We start from the raw sequence: 12,424 nt of genomic DNA on the forward strand, positions 1-12,424 counted from the left end.
GTTTCCGTACCGTGTACAGCGTGTGCAGGCACTATCAGCAGCTGATTGGCCTCCACGGGTACACTTCTGCGAATGGTTCATCCAACAATGTGTCAATCCTCATTTCAGTGCAAATGTTCTCTTTGCGGATGAGGCTTCATTCCAACTTGATCAAATTGTAAATTTTCACAATCAACATGTGTGGGCTGAAGAGAATCCGCACGCAATTGTGCAATCAAGTCATCGACACAGATTTTCTGTGAACGTTTGGGCAGGCATTGTTGGTGATGTCTCGATCGGACCCCATCTTCTTCCACCTACGCTCAATGGAGCACGTTATCATGATTTCATACGGGATACTCTACCTGTGCTGCTATAACATGTGCCTTTACAAGTACGGCAGAACATGTGGTTCATGCACGATGGAGCTCCTGCACATTTCAGTCGAAGTGTTCGTACGCTTCTCAACAACAGATTCGGTGACCGATGGATTGGTAGAGGCGGACCAATTCCGTGGCCTCCACGCTCTGCTGACCTCAACCCTCTTGACTTTCATTTATGGGGGCATTTGAAAGCTCTTGTCTACGCAGCCCCGGTACCAAATGTAGAGACTCTTCGTGCTCGTATTGTGGACGGCTGTGATACAATACGCCATTCTCCAGGGCTGCATCAACGCATCAGGGATTCCATGCGACGGAGGGTGGATGCACGTATCCTCGCTAACGGAGGACATTTTGAACATTTCCTGTAACAAAGTGTTTTAAGTCACGCTGGTACGTTCTGTTGCTGTGTGTTTCCATTCCATGATTAATGTAATTTGAAGAGAAGTAATAAAATGAGCTCTAACATGAAAAGTAAGGGTTTCCGGACACATGTCCACATAACATATTTTCTTTCTTTGTGTGTGAGGAATGTTTCCTGAAAGTTTGCCCGACCTTTTTGTAACACCCTGTATATGAGAAACACTGACGAGAAGAAAGGGCAGGCTAGTAAGACATCTGTTGAGGCATCAGGCAACAACTTCCATGGGACTAGAGGCAGCTGCAGAGGTAAAAACAGTACTGGAAAACGGATATTAATACAGCGAAAATATAACAAGTGAATAAGTGCTACTCTTACATGAAGAGGTCGGCACAAGGGAGAAATCCAACCATTAAAAAGACTGGTGAAAAAAAGGAGCATACGTAGGGCAAAATTGCGGTACAATACGAATTCTTTTTTGAGTAATTTATTAGATTGATTCCTTAACAACAACATCGCCACGTTTAACAATCGAATTCTGGCTAGAAACACGTTTTAAAAAAAGTTTGTTTGGGGGTCTGCACCTGCCACGCACCCTCTTTCTGTGCTCTGATCCACACCTTCTCTACGCTGGAAATCTTTTGTGTGTTAGTTTTTCGTTCACACAATCGAAATGAACTGCAGATGAGTCTAGAAGCCTGTCAGAAAGATTATCTTTGTTTGTTCCGCCGGCCAGTGTGGCCGCGCGGTTCTAGACGCTTTGTGTTTGTTCCTTTGTTTACAACGTGGTTTTCAAAAATGGTTTTAAATGGCTCTGAGCACTATGGGACTTAACTGCTGTGGTCATCAGTTCGCTAGAACTTAGAACTACTTAAACGTGACTAACCTAAGGACATCACACACATCAATGCCCGAGGCAGGATTCGAACCTGCGACCGTAGCGGTCGCGCGATTCCAGACTGAAGCGTCTAGAACCGCTCGCCCTTTACGGCCGGCACGACGTGGTTTTCTATAATAGTACGTACAACACAGTTATTTGAGTTTTTAGTTTTGCATATTTATCGACCTCTTTTGCTCGAAATGGGTCAAACAGTGGACGCATATTTAAAAAAGGGAGGAAATGTCGTGACGGCAATATTCATTCACAAACTTTAAACAGATGGAAATCAAATGGAAAAGAGTGTTTGGCGTGATTGGCCGGGAGGCCCCTTGCGGGGCAGGTCCGGCCGCCTTGGTGCAGCTCTCGTTACACTACTGGCCATTAAAGTTGCTGCACCACGAAGATGACGTGCTACGACGCAAAATTTAACCGACAGGAAGAAGATGCTGCGATATGCAAATGATTAGCTTTTTAGAGCATTCACACAAGGTTGGCGCCGGTGGCGACACATACAACGTGCTGACATGTGGAAAGTTTCCAACTAATTTCTCATACACAAACAGCTGTTGACCGGCGTTGCCTGGTGAAACGTTGTTGTGATGCCTCGTGTAAGAAGGAGAAATGCGTACCATCACGTTTCCGACTTTGATAAAGGTCGGATTGTAGCCTATCGCGAATGCGGTTTATCGTATCGCGACATTGATACTCTCGTCGGTCGAGATCCAATGACTGTTAGCAGAATATGGTATCGTTGGGTTCAGGAGGGTAATACGGAACGCCGTGCTGGACCCAACGGCCTCGTATCACTAGCAGTCGAGTTGACAGCCATCTTATCCGCACGGCTGTAACGGATCGTGCAGCCACGTCTCGATCCCCGAGTCAACAGATGGGACGATTGCAAGACAACAACCATCTGCACGAACAGTTCGACGACGTCTGCAGCAGACGGACTATCAGCTCGGAGACCACGAGTTCGGTTACCCTTGACGCTGCATCACAGACAGGAGCGCCTGCGATGGTGTACTCGACGACGAACCTGGGTGCATGAACGGCAAAACGTAATTTTTTGGGTGAATCCAGGTTCTGTTTACAGCATCACGATGGTCGCATCCGTGTTTGGCGACATCGCGGTCAACGCACATTGGAAGAGTGTATTCGTCATCGCCATACTGGCGTATCACCTGGCGTGATTGCGTGGGGTGCCATTGGTTGCACGTCTCGGTCACCTCTTGTTCGCGTTGACGGCACTTTGAACAGTGGATGTTACATTTCAGATGTGTTGCGACCCGTGGCTCTACCCTTAATAAAAAAAATAATAATAAAAAATAAAAATAAAAAAATAAAAAAAATAAAAAAAATAAAAAAAGTTCAAATGTGTGTGAAATCTTATGAGACTTAACTGCTAAGGTCATCAGTCCTTAAGCTTACAGACTACTTAACCTAAATTATCCTAAGGACAAAAACACACACCCATGCCCGAGGGAGGATTCGAACCTCTGCTGGGACCAGCCGCACAGTCCATGACTGCAGCGCCCCAGACCGCTCGGGTAATCCCGCGCGGCCTCTACCCTTCATTCGATCCCTGCGAAACCCTACATTTCAGCAGGATAATGCACGATCGCTTGTCGCAGGTCCTGTACGGGTCTTTCTGGATACAGAAAATGTTTGACTGCTGCCCTGGCCAACACGTTCACCAATTAAAAACGTCTGGTCAGTAGTGGCCGAGCAACTGGCTCGTCACAATACGCCAGTCACTACTCTTGATGAACTGTGGTATCGTGTTGATGCTGCATGGGCAGCTGTACCTGTAGACGCCATCCAAACTCTGTTTGACTCAATGCCCAGGCGTATCGAGGCCGTTATTACGGCCAGAGGTGGTTGTTCTGGGTACTGATTTCTCAGGATCTATGCACCCAAATTGCGTGAAAATGTAATCACATGTCAGTTCTAGTATAATATGTTTGTACAATGAATACCCGTTTATCATCTGCATTTCTTCTTCGTGTAGCAATTTTAATGGCCAGTAGTGTACATAAAGCGCTTGGATATATGGTACTGCGGCTTTGACCTGTTGGGAACCGCTGGTCACCGTGCAGAGGATGGGAGTTGTGTACTCACACCAGGTGACAGAAGTCAAGTGATACCTCCTAATGTCGAGTCGGACTTCCTTTTGCTCGCAGTAGTGCGCCAACTCGATGTGGCATGGACCTCTATAGCCGTCCACAACTGCGAAAGTGTTACCCGTGCAGGATGTTATGTATGACCGGACCTCTCGATAACGTCCCATAAATTTTAGATGGGATTCATGTCGGCCGATCTGGGTGGCCAAATCATTCTCTCGAACTGTCCACAATGATAGATTAGATTACATAAATTTTTGGTTCCATAGATCTGTGCTGAGGAGATCCTCGCGGATGGGGAATATGTCAATTTTTTTCAATAAAAAGCTGAAATAACAATACTAATAGTATGAATATATAGACAATACATCATTTGTTTCTATTAAAAAATTCGTCAATAGAGTAGAATAGTATGAATATATATACAATACATCATTTGTTTCTATTAAAAAATTCGTCAATGGAGTAGCATAGTATGAATATATATACAATACATCATTTGTTTCTATTAAAAAATTCGTCAATAGAGTAGAATAGTATGAATATATACACAATACATCATTTGTTTCTATTAAAAAATTCGTCAATGGAGTAGAATAGTATGAATATATATACAATACATCATTTGTTTCTTTTAAAAAATTGGTCAATGGAGTAGAATAGTATGAATATATAGACAATACATCATTTGTTTCTGTTAAAAAATTCGTCAATGGAGTGGAAGGAGTTGGCCAGTAGTAAGTCTTTCAGGCTCCTTTTAAACTGATCTTTATTTGTAACTAAATTTTTTATGTTTACTGGCAAATTATTGAAGATGAGTGTTCCTGAGTAGTGGACCACTTTTTGAACTAAAGTAAGTGCTTTTAAGTCCTTTTGCAGATCATTTTTGTTCCTGGTATTGTATGTATGAACTGGGCTGTTTGTTGGAAAAAGAGATATATTATTTAGGACAAATTTCATTAATAAGTAAATATACTGAGAGGCAGTAGTTAGTATACCCAGTTCCTTGAAGAGGTTTCTACAGGACGTCCGTGAATTTATTCCACAAATAATACGTATTACACGCTTTTGGACTCTGAAAACTTTTGTTTGACTTGAAGAGTTACCCCAAAATATTATACCATGTGACATTATGGAATGAAAGTAGGCAAAGTATGCAAGCTTTTTCATTTTTATGTTGCCTATGTCTGCTAACACTCGAATTGCGAATACAGATTTGTTAAGGCGTTTCTGCAATTCTGTGGTGTGCTCGTCCCAACTGAATTTGTTATCAAGTTGTAATCCGAGTAATTTAAGACTGTCAACCTCTTCTATCTGGTCTTCTTCATACTTTATGCATATGCTGGGTGGAAACCTCTTACAGGTTCTGAACTGCATATAGTGTATCTTTTCGAAGTTTAATGTTAGTGAGTTGGCTTTAAACCATTTATTAATATCCATGAAAATATCATTATCAGATTTTTCTAGAACTACACTCGACATACTATTTATTGCTATAAACTACTCGCGAACAACTGTGGCCCGTTGACATGTCATCGTTGTTTGGGAACTTTATGAATGGCTGCAAATGGTCTCCAAGTAGTCGAAGATAACCATTTCCAGTCAGTGATCGGCTCAGTTGCACCAGAGGACACAGTCCATTGCATGTAAACACTGTCCACTGTCCACACCATTACACAGTGCCTTGGTGACAATTCGAGTCCATGGCTTCGTCAGGTCTGAGCCACACTCTAACCCTACCATCAGCTCTTACCAACTGACATCCGGACTCACGTGACCAGGCCAAGGTTTTCCAGTCGTCTAGGGTCCAACCAATATGGTCAGGAGAGGCGCTGGAGGCGATGTCGTGCTGTTAGAAAAGGCACTCGAGTCGGTCGTCTGCTGCCACAGCCCATTAAAACAACTGTCCTACCAGACACCTTCGTCGTACGTCCCACGCTGATTTCTGCGGTTATTTCAGGCAGTGTTGCTTGTCTGTCAGCACCGACAACTGTACGCAAACGCCGCTGCTCTCGGTCGTTAAGTGAAGCCATCGGCCACTTCGTTGTCCGTGGTGAGAAGCAACGCCCGAAATTTAGTTTTCTCGGCATACTCTTTATACTGTGGATATCGGAATGTTGAATTCCGTAACGATTTCCGAAATGGAGCGTCCCATGCGTCTATTCTGCGTTCAATGTCTGTTAATGTGCGGTCTTAATCTCGTCGGAAATCTTTTCACATGAATCATCTGAGTGCAAATGACAGTTCTGCAAATATAATGCCTCGAGTACCCCATACTATCGCCATCTGTATCGCTATCCCGTGACATTTAACATCTCGGTGTAGAAATTCTGTCTACACTCTGGACGTGATACACCGTCAGCAGACCCCTTGAGCTGAAACTACTTCAGTACGACAGAGTGTCGTAGTAAAAAACTGTCGAGTCCGTGATTTAGTAACCTACATAAGAGAATAACAATTACTTAACAAATAATGATAAGAAGAACGCAAAATTCCCAAGACTGGCTAAGTTTCACGGATGCTCGAAATTTAGTGCGGACGTCAATGCGAGATGCTTTTAATAGTTTCCACAACGAAACACTGTCTCAAAATATGGTGGAAAACTCAAAGCGATTCTGGTCGTGTGTAAAGTACACCAGTGGCAAAAAACAGTCAATACTGTCACTTAGCGATAGCGATGGAAATGTTACCGATGATGGAGCCACTAAAGCGGAGTTACTAAATACAGTTTTCCGTAATTCCTTCACGAAAGGAGACGAAATAAATATTCCAGAATTCGAAACCAGAACAGCTGTTAGCATAAGTAACATAAAAGTAGATATCTTAGGCGTTGCGAAACAACTCAAATCACTTAAGAAAGGCAAGACTTCTGGTCCAGATGGTATACCAATCAGGTTCCTCTCAGAGTATGCAGACACAACAGCGCCTTTCTTAGCCATCACATACAACCTCACACTCGACGGAAGGTCTGTTCCTAAAGACTGGAAAGTAGCACAGGTCACACCAATATTCAAGAAAGGAAATGGGAATAACCCATTGAATTACAGACCTATATCACTGATCTCAATTTGCAGTAGGATTTTGGAGCATGTACTCGAACATTATGAATCACGTTGAAGAAGATGACTTATTGATACATAACCAACACGGATTCAGAAAATATCGTTCTTGTGCAACACAACTAGCTCTTTATTCCCATGAAGTAATGAGTGCTGTCGACAAGGGATCTCAGATCGATTCCATATTCCTGGATTTCCAGAATGCTTTTGATACCGTTCCTCACAAGCGACTATTAATCAAATTGCGTGCATGTGAAGTATCGTCTCAGTTGTGTGACTGGATTCGTGATTTCCTCTCGGAGAGGTCAGAGTTCGTAGTGATAGACGGTAAATCATCGAGTAGAACAGGAGTGATATCTGGCGTTCCACAAGTTAATGTCGTAGGCCCTCTGCTGTTCCTGATTTACATAAATGATCTAGGTGATAATCTGAGCAGCCCCCTTAGATTGTTTGCAGATGACGCTGCTGTAATTTACCGTCTAGTAAAATCATCAGACGATCAATTCCAGTTACAAAATTATCTAGAGAGAATGGTGCGAAAAGCGGCAATTAGCACTGAACAAAGAAAAGGGCGAGGTCATCCACATGGGCACTAAAAGAAATCCGATAAATTTTGCGTATACGATAAATCGTACAAAGGGCTGTCAATTCGACTAAATACCTAGGAATTACAATTACGAGCAACTTAAATTGGAAAGACCACATGCATAATATTGTGGGGAAGGCGAAACAAAGACTGCGCTTTGTTGGCAGAACACTTCGAAGATGCGACAAACCCACTAAAGAGACAGCGTACATTACACTTGTTCGTCCTTTGCTGGAATATTGCTGTGGGCAGCTCGTTTCGTGTTATCGCGCAATAGGGGTGAGAGTGTCACTGATATGATACGCGAGTTGTGGTGGCAGTCACTGAAACAAAGGCGGTTTTCTATGCGGCGAGATCTATTTGCGAAATTTCAATCACCAACTTTCTCTTCCGAATGCGAAAATATATTGTTGATATCAACCTACGTAGGGGGAAATGATCATCATAACATAAAATAAGAGAGCTCGAACGGAAAGATTTAGGTCCTTTTTTCCACGCGCCATTCGAGAGTGGAATGGTAGAGAAGTAGTATTAAAATGGTTCGATGAACCCTCTGCCAGGCACTTAAGTGTGAATTGCAGAGTAACCACGTAGATGTAGAACAGTAGTCGAGATCTCTATTTGCTCATGAGCCAGTTACAGGAACTCAGCTCAGCACTTCATACACCAGCACTTCAGTATACCTCAGACTCAACAGAGAGGCAAAGAATCGTCAGTCTGCTTACAGGGAAATGACTTAACTCGCTCCTAGCGGCGAAATCGACACTTTGCAAATTCTGACAGTGAGACTTTTCACTGACGCTCTCGTCAGTGAAATGAAATGAAATGCCGTGCGGTTAGGGCGTCTCGTTCGCCTCGTGCAAGGGTTTTGAGTCGACGGCACTTCGGCGACTTGCGTGTCGATGGGGATGAGATGAGGATGGAGGCAACACAGCACCCAGTACCTGAGCCGAGAAAATCTCCGGCCCAGGCGGGAATCGAACCCCGGCCCCTTGTCATGTCAGTCCGTCGCACTGCGAAGTCTTTAAGTCGCTACCGCGCGATGTATCCTCACGCGTAGCCACAAAGGGTTTATAACACTAAATTAACTAAGCCATCATTTCTTTGTACACTATAAAAAGTTTAGAAGCTTAAATCGCTTGAATTTAGTCCATACCGTTTGTATTACACAGAACTCAAATAATAATTCTGTCTCGAAATCTGGCGGAAAACCCAAAGAGATTCTGGTCATACGTTAAGCACACCTGGGGCAAGACGCAATCAATATCTTCACTGCGCGATAACAACGGTAAAGTCACTGATGACAGTGCCACTAAAGCAGAGTTATCAAACACGGTTTTCTGAAACTCCTTCACCAAAGATGTCGCAGAAAATATTCCTGAAGTCCAATCAAGAAGAATTGCCAAGATGAGAAACATAGAAGTAAATATACTCAGTGTAGCAAAGCAGCTTAAATGACTTAAGAAAGGCAAGGCGTCCGGTCCAGATTGTATAACAGTCAGGTTCCTCTCAGAGTATTCCTCATAAAATAGCTCCATATTTAGCAATTATATCCGACCACTCGCTCACAGAACGATCCGCACCTAAAGACTGGAAAATTGCTCAAGTCACACCAATACCCAAAAAGGTAAGTAGGAGTAATCCGCTGAATTACAGACCTATATCACTAACGTCGATTTGCTGTAGGGTTTTGGAACATATACTGTATTCGAACATTATGAAGTATCTCGAAAAAAACGATTTATTGACACATAGTCAGCACGGATTCAGTTAACACAACAAGCTCTTTATATTCTTGAAGTAGTAAGTGCTATCGACAGGGGATGTCAAATTGATTCCATATTTTTAGATTTCCAGAAGGCTTTCGACACCGTTCCTCACAAGCGTCTTCTAACCAAACTGCGTGCCTACGGAGTATCGCCTCGGTTGTGCGACTGGATTCGTGATTTCCTGTCAGAAAGGTCACAGTTAGTAGTAACAGACGGAAAGTCATCGAGTAAAACAGAAGTTATATCCGGCGTTCCCCAAGGAAGTGTTGTAGGCCCTCTATTATTCCTGATGTATGTTAACGACATAGGAGACAATCTGAGGAGCCGTCTTAGATTGTTTGCAGATGATGCTGTCATTTATCTTCTTGTAAAGTCATCAGATGATCAAAACGACTTGCAACATGATTTAGATACGATATCTGTATGGTGCGAAAAGTGGCAATTGACCCTGAATAAAGAAAAGTGTTATGTTATTCACATAAGTACTAAAAGAAATCCGCTAAATTCCGATTACGCGATAAGTCATACAAACGTGAGGGCTGTAAATTCAACTAAATACTTAGGGATTACAATCACAAATAACCTAAATTGGAACGATCAAATAGATAATATTGTGGGTAGAGCAAACCAAAGACTGCGATTCACTGGCAGAACACTTGGAAGGTGCAATAGGCCTACTACAGAGACTGCTTACACCACGCTTGTCCGCCCTATTCTGCAGTACTGCTGTGCGGTGTGGGATCCGCATCAGGTGGGACTGACGGATGACATCGAAAAAGGAAAGTAGGATAAAGGTGTACGGAAAGCAAGAAATACACAATGCGTACAACAAGCAAGAGGGAACATTAAGTGTGTAAGATCAAGAACGAAGGGTGTAAGAGACAGATGTAGTCTTTGTCCTCTACTACTGTGTCTATACACTGAAAAAGCAATGACAGAAACAAAAGAAATGTTCAAGGGTGGAATTAATATTCAGGGTGAAACGATATCATTACTATCATCACTGAAACTGGACGAGGATTACCGGACGTGTTGAATGCAATTAAGTGTCTAATGAGTATAGAATATGGAATGAGAGTAAAGTGAAGAAAGACCAAACTATTGAGGAGTGGCAGAAAGGCGATTAGCGATAAACATAACATCAAAATTGGAAACGTCGAAGTAGATGAATTGAGGGATTCCACTACTTTAGCAGCAAAGTAACACACTGCATACGAAGCAAGGAGGACACATAAAGCGGACTAGCACATTCAACATCGGCCTTAATCTGAGGAAGATACTTCTTATAATATAGCACATTTGGAGGACAACTGTATGGTAGTTAATCAAGGATTGTGGGAAAACCAGAAACTGGAGTAGAAGAGAACATGCGGAGTTTGACACGCGCTGCTACAGAAAGATGTCGAGAATTAGGCGGACTTACAAGAAATTGAGAGGTTCTCCGCAAAATCGGCGAAGAAAAGGACGATTAGAAGACATGGACAAGAAGAAGCGACATAGTGATAAAATAAAATATGGCAAGACATCAGGGAATAACTTCCATGGTAGTAGAGGGAGATGCCGAAGGTAAAAACCAGGCGGAGAAGAGAGAGAGTGGAATACATCCAAAAAATAACTGAAGACGTAGGGTACCAACGCTACTGTGGGATGAAGAGGTTGGTACAAGAGAGGAATTTGTGGCGGGCCGCACCGAACCAGCCAGAAGACTGAAGATTCAAAACAAAAATTTAAAAAAAATTAAATACAGAATACATAATATTTTCTCTTACTTACCTTCAAATTGTCTTCTGTCTGCAGTTGCCAAATCTGTGTTCTTTGTCTTTTAGCCGCTTCCAAGGGACTTCTCGATTCTTAAAAACACGTCACCTGCCTCCAACAATGGTATCACTGCAACAGTATTGTCCTCTGTGACCGAGCTGAAATATCTTGCTCTTAACAGGAAGTAGACATCAAAATCAACTACTGTTCGAGCAGTAGACGACGGATGTAGATCGTTGTTGATTTTCACAGACCAACATCAACTATCGGCGTCTATGTTCGATAACTAAATATTCAAACTTTTTACTTGTGGTAACTGTCAAGTATTAACATTTTACCGTGACAAGACACTACAATTATTTTTGCTTTGACTGTCTTCTTGGCGAAGAGGAAAAACGTCGAAAACGTAGGTAAAGCTGGAAATCTAAAAAAGACACTTTTTTCGAACAATTAGTTGGCAGGTCCTCATTGTCCCCTCACAAAAATTCTGTTACTGTAGCGTAGCAGTTGTGTCAACAGTTTAGAGCATAATATAGATATCTAGGTAAGTCACAGCCTTCTAGAAACACAGCTCGTTCTCTAGAAATCGGTACAGATGTCCTCCGTGGAAGCAAATCACGCACGTAACCCAGAAAGATCCGTTTCACTAGAGTATGCTGAAGTCCTTGCGTTTTGATGAACTACGCTGGAAGATTCGCTCAACAGATTGTAATGGAAAAACAGGTCCAGAGAATTATTAACCACACAGCTGATGCTCGTAGCTCTGAGGAACACACGAATATGTCAGTCTATTTACACACTGAGCAATGTTCCTTCACCCGCTAGGTGTTACGCTGCATCTTGAAGATCGCCCTGTAATAATTCTCGAAGCACCACTGTTGTCTTCGCATCACACTTTATTTGCCCTGGGGTCGCAATAGTTTGACCATTTGTTCAGTTTCAGAGGCAGTCTAGAGAAGGGATCGAACACGGCATCCAGCAAAACACATCTCTGTACACAGTTACACTTGAGCTGCGCGCAAAATAAGCACTGAAGAAAATATACGCTGACAAAAAAAAAAAATTAAAAAATCGAATTGCTATGCAATCCGCGAAACGAAAAACAGCTAATCGACGAAGCAGGCAGGGTATTATGATAAGAATAAAAATGAAGGTTTAATAAAGAGCAAAGGAAAATTAAAAAAAAAATAATAACAACAAATTTTTCGCGCCATACGCGTGGTCACATTGTCGAAGCGTCGTGTTCAATTTGGCGAAGAAACTCGCGAGATTGGAAGAGTCATCGGCAGCGAAACTGGGCCGGTTTTCCCGCACTGCCTGGGCTTTCGACGGCAGTGACGTCTCGAACGCCTGCCTCCATCCCCCTACACCCACCCCTCTGCCCCCACCCACGCCAGAGCATCGGAATTGCCCCATCTCGCGCGCGTCTCGCAGCTTCCGCGCTGCCCCATTCAACGCCTGCGAGGAGAGCGGGCCCGCGACGCTCGTATGCTATTGGCTGGCCGCTGCCCCCACCACTCCCCAGCGGAGGC

General features: G+C 43.1%; 1 protein-coding gene across 1 annotated transcript in view; it reads right to left on the reverse strand.

Annotated features, from left to right (window-relative positions):
- LOC124720045 (histidine-rich glycoprotein-like) overlaps positions 1–12,214 on the reverse strand; it is a 211,618-nt gene extending 199,404 nt beyond the window's left edge. The window contains exon 1 of the mRNA XM_047245303.1: positions 10,908–12,214. The gene's annotated coding sequence lies outside the window, so the exon portion shown is untranslated. The remainder of the gene's footprint in view (positions 1–10,907) is intronic.
- Positions 12,215–12,424: the final 210 nt, after the last annotated feature.

Source organism: Schistocerca piceifrons, chromosome 11, assembly GCF_021461385.2.
Source record: "Schistocerca piceifrons isolate TAMUIC-IGC-003096 chromosome 11, iqSchPice1.1, whole genome shotgun sequence".
Classification (NCBI taxonomy): Eukaryota; Metazoa; Arthropoda; class Insecta; order Orthoptera; family Acrididae; genus Schistocerca; species Schistocerca piceifrons.